Below are 16,654 nucleotides of genomic sequence, written 5' to 3' on the forward strand. Positions count from 1 at the left end.
ATGTTGAAATTTCACGCTTAATTCCGAGGTCCCTGCAGACCTAAGCTTCTTCCCTTTCCTGCTGCCCCTTTACACTATCTCATCCCACTCAGCGCTTCGAAACAGTCCGGAGGCAGCATACACGTTATACAAGCAACAAGCAGCATGCCATCACACTGCGAACACCAGCTTTTTCATACGCCTAACCCATGGCATGCCACTGAGTCCAGACTCAGCTCAGATACACTCACTGATTTCACTTAAATGCTTAATGGACCCACAAAAGAATCTGTTTCAACTGAAACAAACTTGTTGGATGGTTGTGCAAAATGTGTACTGCTGAGGGTGATTGGTTTATTTAACTAAGGATCTCCAAAGAGTAGCTTGTTGAAAGTTACACCCCTGACAGGGTACATGAAAGCCATGAGCCTGCCCCTCAAGTTATCCCTGGTTAACCTCCTGTAACCTCCTGCTACGAGTGTGGAGATGTACTGCCCACGTTTGCTGCATCTCCCCTTCCATGCCCTTGTAGTGTTCATGTGTACGGCTTGCAATGTGCGCAGCTGCATTATCTGCGGCATTGGAGCGTGCTCAGATACCCGGGGCAGATTTATGAGCCCCTTGCGCCACTTTTGCGTCACTTTTCCCATGTTAAAAGTGACGCAAAAGTGGCGCAAGGGGCTCATAAATCTGCCCCCCGGTGTGGCACGCTGTGCTGCCCTGGCTGCCAGCCTGGTGGCATCCATTCAGCACTGCGAGTGATCTCACCAGTCAGTGCCATGAACCCCTCGTCTGCCCCTGATCTGGCCCTTGTGGCAGCCCTGGCAGCAGCACCCAGATGGAGTGGATGTTGTGAGCGTCGGTGGAGCCGGGTCCAATTTGTCGTCTCCAACTGCCACTAATTCAGCTGAAGGACCGAAATAAAATATCAAAAATGATATCTTGTAATCAGGGGTGTGGGAAATGTTATAATTTGTATTCACGTAATTACAGCAACATTTTGCAAACTGCATATCCGTCATTTTGCACTATATTTTAGAGAAAAATGCATCTTCGCGCACATTTTTGGAGTGAGGCTGTATTGAAACAAAAGCACCAGAACAACAGCCCTGCACGTTGTGTTGTTTCCGTTAGTTTGTGATAAACTCTTACCACAAATGGCACCATTCATGGTCAATTTGTACTGTGAATAGCACTTGATTTCTCAAAGTGGCATAATGCCGGAATTTCAGGAATTTCGTGTAACGAGTGTAACGCGGAATTCCCGAAATTAGGCAAATAACAGTATAATTGAAAGTCCTCTCAGGCCTACTTGTAATCTGTACAAATAAGACAAGCATTTGCAATGCAATAGGTCTCGCATTTGCGAGAGTTTGAGCTATTAGCATTGTAAATGATAATGCGTTTTATTTATGTTTTTAAAAAAACAAACTTAAATAAAAAGCATTCTCATTTACAATGCCAATAGCTCAAACTCGTACAAATACGAGACCTATTGCATTGCAAATGCTTGTTTCATTCACCTGTCTGACAGTTAGTACCTCCCACGTCAAACGTCATTCTCACGGAGTCCCGCCCACCGCGTCATGGACTCACTGGCATATTAACAAATACCCGAGTTGCTCTGCCCTGCTTCCGTTTTCGCACTTAAAAGGCGGAAACCAGTTCGGTTCCGCCTGACGCTTAGCAAGTAACAGATTATGAAAAGCCATATTCTGTAAAAAATAAAATACGGACAAATAAACAGAGGTGCAAAATTAAGGTGCTCGTAATACAACGTGGCTCTTTTAAATTACATCTTTTCAAACGGCTGCTTCCAAAACGTAGAACTAGAAAGGACTGTGCATGTTGTCATGGAGAGAACGCGAGGAGCATTTTTGTTGTTTCGTTTCTACTTCCTTTGCCTGAGCTTGAGTAACTTGCGATGTAGCTATTCAAGTGTTGCATAGGCTGCTCGTTTCTATTGCATGTTGTCCTCCTCGTGGCTTTGCTTTTTTTGATCACGTTAGAAAAGCAGGCAGCTGACTAGTCTCATTTACCCAGAAACCCTTGTTCTAATTTCCATACATTAAAGTTGATCTCCTGGACGTTTGGCTTCAAGCAGTAAAGATATTTAAACAAATTGATGTGCTAGCACTGAGAAAGGGGCAAAGAAAATGAATTACAAAACTTCATAGAAGTAACCCTATTAATAAAGTGTTCTGTATTTTTCTCTTATATATAAGTCTCAACATAATGGCTTTATTTGCCCGGATGAACCTCAGTGGTCTGGGGTGCAGGCTTCAAACCTGTAGCTGTTTAGCGACAGAGTGGTTCAATTCCACCTTCTGGGCGGAATATGTACATAGATTTTATATGTGTTTAGCCACATTAATCACAATTTTGGGATTTTATTTATCACATTGCAGTCTGAAGAAGACGCAGTTTTAGGCAGCATAATGCTAAAATATAGCAATTTTTTGATTTAAAATATAGGTGCTCTCCCACCAGAACCTATTGTGTTGGCATGAATAAATGAGAAAATTGCAACTGAACATTTTCTTCACTCTAAAAGCAAGGCGTTAATACTGTACCAAGAGGTATTCCTCTGTGCACTATTCACAAAATAGCAAATTACAAAATAAAAGCAGAGTTCTCTACAATACTGCACTCTCTGCCGCCACTGAACTCTACGCCACTCTACTCTTCACCACTGCACACTACTCTGCACCACTCTACTCTATGCTGCTCTTCTGTACTCTACCCCAATGCATGTACGCCACTACACTCTATATCTCTCCACTCTACACCAATACACTTTAAACCACTCTAATATACCGTGCACCACTGCACCCTACAACACTGAACTCTGCGACGCTCTACTCTGACACTGCACTCTACACCTCTCTATTCCACTCTATGCCACTACAATCTACCCTGTTCCAATCCATGCCACTCTATTCAATGCTTCTGCACTCTACGCCACTGCACTCTATGCCACTGCATTCAAAACCAATGCATTCTACTCCATTACACTCTACACCAATCTACTCTGCGCAACTGCACTGTACGCCACAATATTCTACTATGCATCATTCTACACCACTGCACTCTACAACATTGCACTCTACACTACTGCACTCTGCAACACTCTACTCTGCAACACTAGACTCCCTACCACTGGACTCTATGCCATTCTAACCTATGCCACTCTACTCTACGCTACTTCACTCTATGTCACCTCACTGTACTCTGCACAACATACACCCCACACATGGGCATACAACCACATCCACAGGAATGAACAATCTAAACAACAGGCACACAACTCCTGGGTGACACGTGTGTAGTTCACATTGCAGAGGCATGTACACATCAACACTCCCTACAAACTCACCCCTCACACTGCACACTACCTGGACATCCAAGAGCACAAATGGGAAGTAAGCCATGGGACTAGGATGACTGGCCATCACAAGATGACCACACACATACACCACTGGGCACACATAAAGGAAGAACACACATACATGATGACCCTGGACAGCCTGTCTGCAATACTGTGTGCAGAAACCCACTCTGTGCTGGCAGTGACCCCCCCCCCGACATGTGTACAATAGAGCCAACATGAACTAATCAAGTAAATGACTGCTGCTAACCATTCAAAATTGACACCATTGCCACTGGCCACCCATTGTATCTGGGTCAAGAAGAAATGAAGACCCTGTCACCCCTGAAAAAAAGAGTGTAAGTGAGCCCAAACATTGACCATGTTGAAGTGCCACACAGACCATGTGGCACAGTAAACCATTTACACACAGCAAAATAACTTTATTCAGTAAGGACACTGACAAAATAGACAACAGGAGAAACTGTCTTTATTCACATATTGCACAGATAGGTACCATGAAAAGAGAAGAGCAAGGCACAAGATGCAGAGCATGTCCATGAGAAGCTGCACAGGCAGGGGGCACACAGCAGTGAACGACAAGGTCAGTGGGCAGGATAAAGTGCAGACTGAGTCCATGAGAAGCTGCACAAGCAGGGGGCACAGAGCAGTGAACGACAAGGCCAGTGGGCAGGACAAAGTGCAGACTAAGTCCATGAGAAGCTGCACAGGCAGGGGGCACACAGCAGTGAACGACAAGGCCAGTGGGCAGGACAAAGTGCAGACTGAGTCCATTAGAAACTGCACAGGGAAGGGTCCAACACAGCAAAGAGCAACAGGGCCAGTGGACAGTCCAGGGTGCAGCCTGACTCCATGAGAAGCTGCACAGGGAATGTGTGCGACTGTACCTTTCCATGGTCAGCAACACAGTCAGGGGGCAACAATGTGCAGTACAGACTAACACTCAGACTTGGCTGTCCGGCGTACTGGGAACTGGCTGTGTCTCTGGGACTGTCGGGGCACTTGACGGGGGAGAGAGCGGAACAGCTGAGGTAGAGCTATCAGTGGCTTGGCAAGATGGAGGGCTGCTTGGACCAGGTGGTGTAGTGGCACGTGGAGGTGAAGTCATGCAGACGGGAGTCACGGTGTGGCTGGGAGATTGTGGAGGGGTGCCCTTCCACTTCTTGGGGATCCTAAATGGCTTGTCTGACTTTGGATCAATGGGAAGTGGTGTGGGCACAACAGGCACACTCACCACCACTGCTGCAGCAGGTTCATGCGCTGGCAGCCCCTCTGGTGATGTGATGGACCCATTGGAACGCTTTGCCTTGCTTCGCCTCTGCCCACCTTCCCCTCTTTGCTAGGTATTACCCATACAGTGCCCTCCGGCCCCTGCTTCACTGGGCTTGGAATGGGAGTCGAGGTGGTTGATGATACTGCCTTGGAGCCCGTCCTAGGTGTACCCTTGGCATGCACCACCTCCTTGGTGGGCACAGACACTGTACGATTATCTTTGCGCGATGCTTTAGGGGCAGGAGAGTCCTTGGATGGGGATGTCACTGAGGCATATGTGCCTGAGGTCTGCTGCTTTGCTATTTGTCCACTGGTGTCGCCTGACGGGTTTTTCTCCCTGCGCTCTGGTGTGCCTTTGGTCTTCTGTGGGGATGGTGTGTTTGCCCGGGACCGCTTGGGTTGCTGCTGCTGTGTGCTCTGTGTGCTGTATCGTGACTTTGATGTATGTGGACTGTGGTCACTATCGTCAGACGTGGCCACTGCCAGGGGGGTGGATAAAGGGACTGGAGCTGGACTGTGAGTATGTGCCTGTTGCAGGGCAGATGTCACTGTTGATGACAAAGCCTGGACTGTCCGGTGCCGCCCACCCACGTCGGAATGTATGCCCTCCATGAAAGCAACCACCTGGGCAAATTTCTTGTCGTGGTCAATGAAGGCATTGAGGAGAGCTGTCTGGCCTACACACAGCTGATGCAAAAGGTCCAAAGACTCAGCACTGATGACAGCAGGGGGGACAGGGGCAGCGGTGCCAAGGGTGAAGGACACCCTTCCCCTCTTACTGAGGCGGACACGGGCAGCACCAGAGGAAGTGGCTGGGAAGGTGGGCAATGGCCGCTGTGTGGTGGAAGCCGATGCAGAGTCCCCGTTCCCTGTGCCCTTCAACATGGATGCATCCCTGCTGGCATCGGATGATGTGGTGCTTTGTGTCTCAGGCTGGGACTCCTCCAGCAGACTCCTGTCCCCCTCTGCGGCGCTGGTGACATCTGTGTCACTGGGCTCCTGGGCAGCTGTGGTGCTAGTTTCACCCCCACTGGTGTCCGTCTCCTGTCCCTTCGTAACCACAGGTGATGCTGCATGGGAGAGACAGATGTAGGGTCAGGTCGGTGGCAGCAATAGAACAAACATATGCAAGCAATGCATGACAAAAGTTGACCAAATCTACATGTTGCACACCACCCTGTGCAATCACATCGTGCAAACTCACTACATAGACTCAAGCAGTGCGTGGAAACAGGATACTCAGGCATGAGTGAGCCATGTGATGACCACACAGCACAACACCCTGCTTGTTGCTCTGTTCAACCAGACACACAACTAGTTCTGAGCACACCTAAGGACATGATGGGGGCACACTACGTGTTGCCAATGACAGAACTGGATGGAACAGAAGGGGACAACACAGACCCAGACTACAACATGACAGTCCACAATGGACATTAGCCCATGCCACCCACCATGTCGTACCTTGGGGACAATATAATGCTGCACATTGCTGCAAGATGTGTAGGCCTCCCCAATATGGGTGCATGCAATGGACACATTGATGTACGCACAGTCAGATTGGCCACACTGCCGTTCCCTCCCATGGGATTCCCAAGACTACACCAATGCAGAAGAAATCTGAAGAGCACAACTCAGAATGTAATGTGAAGGCACAGCATCCAAATCACCTTTGTAAGTATAAGTTGAGCAAATGCATGCCACAGGCACCCAGGCCAGCAGCCACTTACATGCCATAGCATCACACTACATCACAGAGGCCAGCGCTGGCACAGGCTCTGTACACATGCAGCCACTACCAGCCAAATGCAGACTCCCCAAATGCTCACCCTTGGCTTGCTGCTGATGCTCCTTCAAACGTGCATCCAGCTTAGGCTGTATCACCGCCAAGATGCGCCCCATTAGTGGTGTCATACTGCACCGTGCCAGACACCCAGTGCGAGGAAGTAGCCCCAAGGTCATCTCCGCCACATTCTTTGCCAGCCGGCTGATGTTGTCCCATCTCTGGTAGCAGTGGGTGCACCGTCGGTTTGAGACCCCCAGGGCTCGGACCTTCGCTGCAATGGCCCTCCACACGGCCTTACGCTGGTGTACCTTGAACTGCAAGCATGGGAGACAAGAGTGGGAAATGATCAGTGACACACTGCCATGTACCGACATCTATCAGTATAGCAGCAAGATACAAAATCATCACATATCCAACAAAATTGGCAATCAGAGACTATAGTACAGCTCACATGGGACGCATGCATGGGAAAAGCTGATGTTAAAGCATGCAGGTGTGAGGGGGAACACAGTCCCTGCACATCTCACACACATGCCAGATGCCAGCACTGAAATACCCATGTAGCCTGCTCACACTCCAGTCCATTTTTGGCTTGAGCAACACATACATCACATGTCAACCTGTGTTTGGGGGTGGACTCACTGTGTCCAAGACTGCGCAGCCAGCAATGTCCCTGTCCTGTGAATAGTTGAATGTGTCATGGTGGTCACATTGAGGGACATGATCACACAAATACAAAATGCCATTCACAAGGGCAGCTGTGTGCAAAATACAGTGCTGAGATGGCCCGTAGTTGGAGTGCAATGTGAAAAGACTGGTGTCATACTCTGTAAGTTGAGTGAGGTGTCCTTGTCTTTGTAGGCGGGGACTGTGCAGGCCAGCTGGGCTCACACTGTGAAGGACTACAGGGGCACACACAGCCATCCAGCCACGCAATCACTGTCCTGACAACAGCATGAACAACCTTCTGTGTCACTGTATGGCTGACAACACAACACAGGTCACTCATACATACATGTGCAGGGAGGGAAGGCTGTGGCATTGGGTACACACACCCTCCCACTGGAGACAGCATGTCAGGCAGTGCATGACACTACCCTACACTCCCAGGCACCAACTGCATCAGTCCAACTACATGTGTGGCCCCCCTGCCCTACCCCACCACTGCTGAAGACTTACCACGACATTTGGGGCACCATATAGCCTTGGGTACTGTGTGAGCACCTCGTCCACCAGGACCTCCAGCTCCTCGCTCGTGAAGGGACTGGCACGGATCTTCTCTGTCCTTGCCAGTCCCTGGAGGCAGCAGCAGGTGACAGGTCTCAGGCAGCAGGCTCTGGGAGCAGTGGAAATGTGAGGCTCGCTCCCACACATATATAGCCCCCTGGGGTCGTTTCAAAGGTGCCAAGCTGCAGCAATTGGTGGTCCAGGTCTGCCTCTTTCAAATGCATCTAATGACCACCTCCGCGGTGGCGGAGCACGCCTACCGCGATCTGCAAAATTGCATCATGCCACCGCAATCATGGCTCCCATTGGCTATAAGGGCATGCTCCATGGCGGTGACACAATGCAGGGGCCCGGGGTGCGCTACCGCGATGGTGCATCTTTCAAATGCATCCAATGACTGCCTCCGCGGTGGCAGAGCACGCCCACCATGATCTTCAAAATTGCATCATGACACCGCAATCATGGCTCCCATTGGCTGTAAGGGCATGCTCCATGGTGGTGACACAACGTAGGGGCCGGGGTGCGCTTCCCCGATTTCAGTGGCGCAGCATGCCAACCGCCATTTCCTGATGTCTCAATGCCTCTCACTACCGCACTTGTGGGGGTGCTGGTGACACACCGCCGGGGCCAGGCGGTAGTTACCGCGATTTGAGTGCCATACATTGACACGATGCTCCGCCATGCAGGCGGCGGAGCATGCCAACCGCCATTTCCCATGCCTCCATGCCTTTCACTACCACACTTGTGTGAATGTGGGTGCTGGTGACACACTGCCAGGGCCAGGCGGTAGCTACCGCGATTTGGGTGCCATACAATGACACGAGGCTCCCCCATTTAGGAGGCGGAGCATGCCAACCGCCATTCCCCCATGTCTCCATGCCTCTCACTACCGCACTTGTGTGAATGGGGGTGCTGGTGGCACACTGCTAGGGCCAGGTGGTAGCTATCGCGATTTGGGTGCCATACATTGACACGAGGCTCCGCCATTCAGGCGGTGGAGAATGCCAACCGCCATTTCCCCCTGTCTCCATGCCTCTCACTATTGCATTTGTGTGAATGGGGGTGCTGGTGACACACCGCCGGGGCCAGGCGGTAGCTACCGCCATTTGAGTGCCATACATTGACACGAGGCTCCACCATTCAGGCGGTGGAGCATGCCAACCGCCATTTCCCCATGTCTCCATGCCTCTCACTACCGCACTTGTGTGAATGGGGGTGCTGGTGACACACCGCCGGAGCCAGGTGGTAGCTACCGCGATTTGGGTGCCATACATTGACATGAGGCAACGCCATTCAGGCGGCGGAGCATGCCAACCGCCATTTCCCCATGTCTCCATGCCTCACACTACCGCACTTGTGTGAATGGGGATGCTGGTGACACACCGCTGGGGCCAGGTGGTAGCTACCGCGATTTGGGTGCCATACAATGGCGATGGCCATCTGTCAAACATCAACAGTGCACAGTGCCAACATGTTCAATGGCACATCATTGTGCACATGATGCCAATGCTCAATTTACTATACTGATGGCTACACATACCATGTGTGTGTGTAACATAGATTTGCCTGTACCCACTCACATGTCACTTATGGATTTGATGTTGGTGTAGGCAGGACAGTGTTGTTCTGGACTGTACAATATGTACACATGTCAATGTGTTGAACTCCAGTGACACTCACAGCGATACTCATCTCAATGAATGATGATCTATTTAGCATTGCCTCTCATGTCTGCTCATGAACACATTCGTCATTCCAGCGCCGACTGTGGTCATTGTGTGGTGGATGTGTGCCAGATTGTAATGACGCATTAAGGTATGACAAGTACAGCAGCTAGGTATGAGACAGTGTTGTTGATTAGTTACACATATGCTGGATGCTATACTCCCAGGCGTGCCCATGTGAACTGTGGCCATATCCCTATGTGCATTCACATTGACCAAGGTGGCGTTTGAGGTACTTGTCTTGTGTAATTTGACACGTGTTCCCTTAGTGTAGCTGAAGGTGTCACTCCATGTAAGCTGGTCTGTTAGTCACTATAGATGTCAGTCGTTGTTGTTGTGTCATCCAGAACATGATATGCTGTGCACATCTTATGATGTATTGCATTGACATGTGTCCACTATCATCTCAAATAGGAGGAGGCCAAATTTGACTCGTCACTTGACGGTGCTGGAGGACATGGAGGATGTTGCGATCATACGGAAATGCCGCCTGGACAGAGCCACCCTGAAAACCCTTTGTGATCTGTTGGAGCCCCACCTGCAGCCCCGCAGGGCATATCCAACAGATTTCACCCCTACTTATAAGGTGATGGCAGCCCTGCATTTTTTTGCCACTGGATCGTTCCAGGAGACTGTGGCCAGCGCTGGTGAGATGTCACAACCGATGTTTAGCATAGTGCTGCGTGATGTACTGTCCGCCATGATGCTAGGGGTGCTGAATTGCCAGCTGTGAAGGGAGACTTCTATCCCCTTGGACACATCCCCAATGTTGTTGGGGCCATTGATTGCACCCATGTCGGGCTTGTGCCACCACAGGCAAGTGAGCACATTCACCGCAATTGCAAGCATTACTACTTTATCAATGTGCAGGTAGTGTGCCTGGCAGATATGACCATCTCGCACGTGTGTGCCAAATTCCAAGGCTCGGCCCATGACTCCTACATCCTGCGGAACAGCATAGTGCCCCAGCTGATGGCTAATCTTCTTCCCGAGCGTGCATGGATTGTGGGTGAGTATGCCTAGTCGTGTGGCGTGCTGTATGTGTGACCTGCTGCCCTGAGCCTCAGCGATGTTGCAATGTCTATTTGTGTTTGTCATACCTAGGTGACTCTGCATATCCCAACCGTCCCTGGTTGCTGAGCCCACTGCGGAATCCCAGGTCCCTGGTTGAAGTCTGCTACAATGAGGCCCATGGGAGGACACGTCGTGTGGTGGAGCGTACTTTTGGTCTGCTCAAGTCACGTTTCCGCTGCCTGGACAAGACCGGAGGTGCACTGGCATACTCGCCCAGGAAGGTGTGTCAGATTGTTGTGGCATGCTGCATGCTCTACAACCTAGCCATTCGCAAGGAGATTCCCCTTCTTGTGGAAATGTGGATTTTCCTGATCAGTTATGTCCCCTATCTTGGACCCCAACGGTTCTATGTGCATGTCACAAGTACATGTATGTTCCCTCCAGTTCCCGTTATGAAGACGCAAATACATGTGCGTCCACCGTCAACATGTCCTCTGTCAGATCCGCCATGAATAGGCCGGATATTCCATTCCTAAATATGAAAGGCCACCGGCTTTATATGGTTCACTTATGCCATTTTACAGTCCAGGCAAGTAGGCCCTGATTCTGTCATCAAACTCCTTTTGCCTTCTGCCTCTGAAAGCTCCAGTCTGAGCCTGCATCTGTGACCATGAACTTTGTCTCATTCTCTGCGCGGCTCACGAAGCCTGACATCAGCCTATTCTCTGCCAAGAACTGTATTTCACCTTCGAATTATCTGCTTCCCCCTCAGCCGATGCATTCCTGCCTAGTAGTTTAAGTAAACATTCTTCCAGTTACCAAGCAAAAGGGCCCGGCTTCTCTGTCCTCATGCAAGTAATTCATAGCCCTGTCACCATGGAATATTCCTACCCCCTCGCATTCAGTGTAGACACTTAGGCGCTTGTACACGCACACACAGTCAGTATAGAATAGATTTTGTCCGAGAGTCCTTCTTTTGTGGATAACATAGTTCTTTAAACATAGGATGTTAGATATGATTTGGGATTAGGTTGACCTGACCCCCCAGACTTTTCGTCTCCACATATAGAGCTAATGTCAAGTCCCCTTCACCCCCTAGTTACACGTCAAATACACGTCATACTGCTGCGCGCGCATCTATGCCAAGTATTATCTTATAGATCCACCTATGCACGACATCATAACCAATCATGTTTCCTTTTTACTCCTTATTACACCCATTTTCGGTTACGCAGGTACCACGTCAAGTTCCTTATCAATTGTTACGCCTACTGTATTTGCTTCACTATAATGTATGTACTATAAAAGTTACTTCTTGTCAATAAAGTATGTACTTCACTTCCTGAACCCCCGTGGTGATGGAACTTGGAGCATCCGATTATAATCGATTATTGGAATAAAGCCCATTCCGAAACTCTAATATCACGGATTCTGCCTCTCATTTTACTGAGCTATTTTATTATGATTCTGTATCAAATTCAGTCCCGGTAAAGGAATTTTTATTTACCACATGATGGCGCCCGAACAGGGAAACTTTCTCATCTCACGCGCCGGCGGTGAGTTGTAGGCCCGGTCTCCTGCCACAGCTGGACGGACAATTACGCGTACCAGCAGGATTTCCTGTATCTCCCTCCGGTCAAGCGGGGGCGACTGAGACTACGATCAACACCCAGACGAGGCGGTGAGAAGTGCGAAGTATCCCGACCAGAGCCTAGCTGAGAGAGCAAGATCCGAGGTATACCGGGACCCACCAGTTCGAAGTCAAGTCCAGTTCCCGACGAGTCGAGTCGAGTCCAGTCCGGTTCAAGTTCAAGTTACCGAGGCTTTCCGTTTCCGAAGCTACCCGGTGAGTACCATTACTGGGGAGGCATTTCTGACGTGCACATAGGTTGTGCCGGTCAAGACGGGTTTGGGTACACAAATCCGGTCTGCACTGTTTTAGCAGTGTATCTGTACTGTTTAGCAGTATATCAAGTATTCCGAAGTATCTAGTTATTGTCAAGAATTATGCTTGGTGATTAGTTATGCAGACGATCATCATTGTTGCTTATTCTAAAGGTTAAAAAATGTTTAATGTTTAATGTTTAATGTGTTAAACGTCCTGCATATTGTGGTATGAATGGTTGTTCATTAGTGTGCTTTTGTATTAAGTGTGTTCAAAATTAAGTATCGGATCAGTTGTCAATATGCCGCTCTTTTCGAAATTAAGACAGATGACTACTAGGAAAGGGGTACTTGAAGAAGCCGTCCCTATTCCTCCTAGGGATACTCCAGGGCACTTCATGTATCACAAACATGGCTTAGACGCTATATTATTTCTTGATTTATGGGTAGACTACACCAAGGGATTGCCAGAAAGTCAGAGGTGGCCCGCAGCTGGGACCTGGGATGCAGAGTGCATCATGAAAGTCGAGGAAGAGTTATGGAAAAGGAAAGTCAGACAGTCACAGAAAGACGCCGTTGAGTTATGGCGTAAAGAATCTCATAGACGTACAGAAAAAGCACGTAGACAGGAAGAGAAGAGTAAAGAAAGTTCAAATAAAGTTCAAGAAAATCTATTAATTGAGGAAGGTATCCGAGTGAAAGCAGAACAAGTAGATAGACAAAGAAATGCCCTCATGAATGGTATGTATCCCCTTCTAGCCGAAGGATTACCTAAGGCTACTCCAGAGATACCGAAAGACTTGCCACCCCCATTATTTCCAATTAAGGTACATCCTAAGGGGCATCCTAGAACCGCAGAAGATGTTTTTCTTTCCTCATATTTAGATGACGTAGCTCCCGAGTATGCTAATTCCGCCCCACATAGACCGCATACCAGGGAGGTCCAACGCCAAGATCCAGCACCCGTAGCCCTACAGCAACAAATCGAGTCACAAGTTCCGGCAAGCACATCTGTTTCCGCATCTGTCCCTACAGGTACTTCCATAGCTGTGTCCACACCTATAGTTGCCGTGTCACGTTCGACGAATCCTTTCACACCCGACGCCCCAGATGGGGCCACGGGAGGTGCTACCAATACTTTTACGCCACCTAGAATAAATAAACTTGTTTTTCAAGAGTCAGCGCATTCACGTACACCCAAATTCGTAAGTGAACGTGCGCTTAAGGAACTTCTTATAGATTGTAGATATGACCCGGTGATCGGTAAAGAGGACGAAATGATCCTGGCATCATTACGTATCAGACGAGCCGCAGGGTATTTAGCGAAGTTACCAGGAATGACTGCGCATCTAGATAATATATATCATTTTGTTCAAACAGGGCGAGATCCAGAATGTATTAACAGAGCTATGGAATACCAGAAAGTAGAGATACAGGGGGAACTGTTACGTTTCCTCATAAACTGTGTGATCAGAAATCAAGACCGACCGGGGGTAGACCCGGATGCAATGCATATTCTTACAAGATGGAGCCAGAATATATCAGAAGGAAGACACGATAAGCAAAATTGTATAATAGCCATGTGCCGAAAGATCCGTAAAGAAATAGAACGGATACACGAAGAGAGATTACAGACAGACGAGTTCGAACAAAGCGAGGAAGAAGGGTCAGGACCGCCCGCAGGACAGTTGGACACCATAGCCTATGTAGGTAGAGGAAGATCTTGTAATAGGGATCAGACTAGATGTCATACTGACTCAATACGTCCGATATGTCCAGATAATAACAAGAATTTCCAAATACCTATAATTAATATAAGGTCTAACGAGCATTCGTTCCAAACTGCCGACAAACTACTCCGAGAACGAAGGGGTTATCATTTTCTCGATTCTATGGATGAACAAGATTTAGCCAGGGCAGCTGTCCACTGGGTGGACAGTCCCGGAAAATATAGTGATGCTACAGTAGTACGCACATTTTTGAAACTCACCCCAGATGAACAGAGGTTAGCTGGGATTTATATGATTCAACAACTCATTATACTATATCGGAGTCAGCATTCGGACCCTGGTCCTTTACCTGACATATTGACTGAATTGCTTACAAATAAATGGAGAGGTCCAGGTACTGAATTAATTAAAGAAATTCTAATATCAAGAAAGCAGTATATTCTTTTTGTATGCTCAGAGCATGCCTCATTGCCCGGCAAGGAAAGAACCACGTATCACATGGATAGACAGAATCCCTTACGAGAAGTACACCCAATAAAAGGCGAGGACGACGAGTTTAGGCGCGTATTTGTATATACGCCCATATCAAAAATAGAACTGTTACAAATGAAGAAAGTGGTACCCAGTCATGACAAAGATCCAGCGGGTTTTCACCGAGAAATTAAAGACATGTTACTCATGGGAGAGTATACCTATCCCGACATTATGACTATATTAAAGGTGTTGATGCCTGCTGGCATTTATGAGAAACTCAAGGAAAAAGAGTGGGAGGTAGGAGACCAAAAGATAGAATGGTCAGTATTAGAAGCGGAAGAAAAGGCCCGAACTGCAGGAGCAGGACTTGGGGATAAAACTAAAGCACTACCAGGTTTACTAGTACAGGTACTGCCACGTTTATTAACTACGAAAAAGGAAGATTGGGGTACAATTTCAGCCTGTAAACAGAAGCAAGACGAAGACACTAGTGATTACTATGCCCGATTCGAGAAATGTTTTGGTATAAATAGTGGCATAAAAGCAAGTAGCGAATCATACCCGCATCTGTTTGTAACAAAATTAGTAGAAAATGCTCTGCCCCCAGTAAAGAATAGAGTGTTAAAATTCGAGAGTACCTGGCAAGGTAACACTCCATCACAAATGTTACAAATGTTACAGTACCATCACAATAGAATTAGAGAGGAACAAGAACATGAACACAGACGCATGAAAGACACAAAAATGAAAATGCTAGTTTCCCAGACAGTACCAGCTGAAGGACATAAAAAGGGTATGACACATTCCGATTCAGCAGGACCTGTAAAAGGGACATGCAACTATTGTAAAAAGCCAGGTCATTATGTACACGATTGTCCAGTGCTAAAACATAATATCTCTATAGGTAAAACACAAGAAAGATCACGGCCACTAAGACAAGATTAGAATGAACAAGGAGCTATGCAGCATGCCCAGGCCATGCCAGCCGCACAACAGCCGATACAGTTTGTGCCAGCTGCACCACCGTTGCCTGCTGCTGCCACACAGACCACAACACGACAAATGTATCAGACTGCACAGTATGAATATCCCGAGTATCAACGTTACGCATGAACTAGCCTAGAGAGGGAAGTTGACTTACCCCTTATCGAGATTCCTGTAGATCAAGAAGGACCTTATGTACATAGTGAATTATTAGGTCAAGATAGAAAATTTTTACTCGATACAGGGGCAAGTCGAACAACTATAAAACGTAGTGAAGTTCCAGGGGCACCCCTCTCAGGCTCTCAGAATATTTCCCTTGGTTTTTCAGGAAAACCTATTGTTAATGAAGTATCACAGCCTCTTCCACTTACGATAGGACCTCTGACCCAAACTACAGATTTATTGCTTACTAAATCATGTCCAGAAAACTTGCTAGGAATAAAAACTCTGAAAGCTCTAGGAGCCATAATATGTTGTTCTCCGGAAGGAGTAAGGTTGTTTTTACGTGATTTTAAAGGTCACTATGTATCTAGAGACATGGATCCCCGACTACAGACTTTACCTACACATCTATGGGCACAAGGCCCTACTGATGTTGGTTGCATGAATATTACACCATATCGAGTCACACTCAAGGCAGGAGTGGTGCTACCACGAATGCGACAATACAAGTTACCACCAGATGCTGTAGTGGCTTTACTACAAATCATTGACGAGCTAATTGCCCAAGGAGTAGTTGTAGAAACAGACTCCAATGTATGTAATTCACCGATAATTCCGATTCTTAAACGAACAGATCCTACAGCCCCGCCAGTATATCGATTGGTTATTGATCTGCGCGAGTTAAACAAATGCATTGTGCCACAATTTCCTGTGGTCCCAGATATCTCATCATTACTGACAGCCATTGATTCCGAAGCAACATTCTTTACTGTAATTGACCTCAAGAATGCCTTTTTCAGCGTCCCAATAGTTCCGGAAAGTCAATATTTGTTCGGATTTAGTTTAAATGGGCGTAGCTTTAAATTCTCACGCGCACCTCAAGGATTTACAGAAAGCCCCAGCATCTATAGCCAAGCACTGAAACGAGAACTTGACAGTATCCACATGCCAGTTAATACTGCTCTGCTTCAATATGTCGATGATCTGCTGATCACCGCGAGAAGCGAACCCGAATGTGAGAAAACATCAC

General features: G+C 47.9%; 1 non-coding gene across 1 annotated transcript; it reads left to right on the plus strand.

Annotated features, from left to right (window-relative positions):
• The first annotated feature begins 2,226 nt into the window (after positions 1-2,226).
• TRNASTOP-UCA (transfer RNA opal suppressor (anticodon UCA)) lies at positions 2,227-2,313 on the plus strand. The gene has a single exon. It is a non-coding gene; the product is annotated as a tRNA-Sec (tRNA).
• The last annotated feature ends 14,341 nt before the right edge of the window (positions 2,314-16,654 follow it).

This window comes from Triturus cristatus, chromosome 2_2 (genome assembly GCF_964204655.1).
Source record: "Triturus cristatus chromosome 2_2, aTriCri1.1, whole genome shotgun sequence".
Classification (NCBI taxonomy): Eukaryota; Metazoa; Chordata; class Amphibia; order Caudata; family Salamandridae; genus Triturus; species Triturus cristatus.